This window comes from Cebus imitator, unplaced genomic scaffold (assembly GCF_001604975.1).
Source record: "Cebus imitator isolate Cc_AM_T3 unplaced genomic scaffold, Cebus_imitator-1.0 Scaffold1310, whole genome shotgun sequence".
NCBI lineage: Eukaryota > Metazoa > Chordata > Mammalia > Primates > Cebidae > Cebus > Cebus imitator.
In genome coordinates this window covers 10,121-12,251 of record NW_016108625.1, presented here as the reverse complement: position 1 = coordinate 12,251, position 2,131 = coordinate 10,121, and the positions used below count along the sequence as shown (strand labels likewise).

The window sequence follows — 2,131 nt, the reverse complement described above, 5'->3', positions numbered from 1 at the left end:
CTTTAGGGTGGCCTGGAAATGTGGGGTCCTGGGGGCCAGCGGGGAGGAAGGGCTGGGAAGCTGTGTGACAGGGGCCTCAGGTGGTGGGCATCTGGGGTTCCTCCACTTGTGGGGGTCCATTGGCATCACCGGTGCAGCCAGTGGTGGAAGCGGGTTCCGGTCCTTTCTTTGACACAGGGCAGGCGGCAACCACGGGTCCGAGTTGCTTGAGGCCGGGCCCTGGGTGCTCCATCTTATGCTCCAGGAGCATGTGGTTCTGTGGCAGGAGCCCCACGCAGGCCCCGAGAATGTTGATGCAGCTGCGGTGGCGGAAAAGCGCACTGATCATGGGGCTGCCCACGGCGCCTTGAATAGGAAGCTGAGCAGCTACAGCACGGGGTGGAAGTTCTGCGGCTTGGGGTCAGCGTCAGTGCAGAAGCTCAGGCGCCGGCACAGCTCGGTCAGCAGCGCCAGGTCTAGTGTGATGGGTGCGGCCAGCAGCGAGTACTGGCACGTGTCTTGCACACCAGTGTGTTGGTCCCGCCCAGCGTTATCTCCGAGGTTTAATCACCCAGAGCGCTTGCTGTCGCCAAGGTACCCACGTACTTGATGACCACGCAGTGGTCAGGCTCCTTGCTGGGTCTATAGAGCACTGGGTTGCTCCGCACCATGTCGTCCTCCACGTTGCTCTTGGAGACCTCCTTAGAGCAGAACTGCAAGGCGCCGACAGGTTCTGCCAGTCGTTTTTTCCCCGGTGGTTGTAACTCATGATGGACGTGGTCTTGAGGCCACAGGTGATGAGGAAGTCCATGAGCACGGACTTGACTTTGGTCTGGCCGGACTTGAAGTCACCTCCGCCCACGAAAACCTGGCGCTGACACGCGAGCTCAAGTGCTCCGGGCACCAGGGTGTTCTTCGGGGACCCACTGAGGAAGGCACAGCCCTCCCGGATGCCGGCGACGGCGAAGAGCTGGAGCGAGACACCTGCAGGCCGACCGCAGTGGTGCACAGCGGGTTCTGGGCCGTGTCCTTGAGGCCCGGAACCACCTCATAGAAACGCTCTGTGTTGCCTGTCCACAGCACGGTGACTTCGTCCGGCCCCGCGCTAGACGGGAAGTCTGGGATGTCTTTACGGATCTGCTCCAGCTGCTGCGGTGACGAGATCGGGACGAGGTTGTCCAGGCCCCTGGTCTGGTTGGCCGCCATGAACTCGGGCATGTAGATGGAAGGTCCAGGCCGCAGGGCTTCCATGTGCAGCCCCAATTGCTCCTGCAGCTCCCAGTCCAGCACCTTCGCGCGCCGAATCCCCTTGGCGAGGATGAGCAACGAGATGTCCCAGCTGTCATGGCCACGAATAATCTAGCATTTATGGTAATCCCGCTGAAAGTAAACTGTAAGGCCTTGAGTCAGTTCAACTGGGTGACCTTATACAATCTGCGGACAAGCTACCGAAGTTTCCTGGGCTTCCGTTTACTCATCTTTCAGATGGGAAGAGTAATACGTATTACACAGAGTTGTTCTGATGAAATGTGTTAATACATTTTAAATGTTTACAATAATATGTTAAATATGCAAACATGTAATAAGTATTATTTATTACCCCATATATATATTTTTAATGACATATTCCATGTTATACCTAAGTCCTTTTTTTTTTTTTGAGATGGAGTCTCGCCTTGTAACCGAGGCTGGGGTACAATGGCACAATGTTAGTTCACTGCAACATCCATCTTCTGGGTGCAAGCGATCCTCCTGCCTCAGCCTCCTGAGTAGCTGGGATTACAAGCACACCACCACACCCAGCTAATTTTTTGCATTGTATTTGAGATGGGGTTTCATCATGTTTGCCAGGCTGGTCTCGAACTCTTGACCTTGTCATCCGCCTGCCTCGGCTTCCCGAAGTGTTGGGATTACAGGTATGAGCCACCCACCAGGCCACCTGAGTCCTTAGATTTAATGCAAGTGTTAAAAAGTCATTTTTACTTCCTATTTTATGGTCAAAAGGCAGAAATTAGGTTTCCTATGACAATTCAGGCTGATTGTTTTGCGCGATCTTTTTTTGGGGGGCTTGTGTAAGAGTCTTGCTCTGTCGCCCAGGCTGGAGTGCAGTGGCATGATCTCAGCTCACTGCAACTTCAGGCTCCCAGGTTCA

At 54.7% G+C, this 2,131-nt stretch overlaps 1 pseudogene; it reads right to left on the bottom strand.

The window, feature by feature from the left end:
• Window positions 1-5: 5 nt before the first annotated feature.
• Window positions 6-1,338, bottom strand: LOC108298978 (annotated as a pseudogene).
• Window positions 1,339-2,131: the final 793 nt, after the last annotated feature.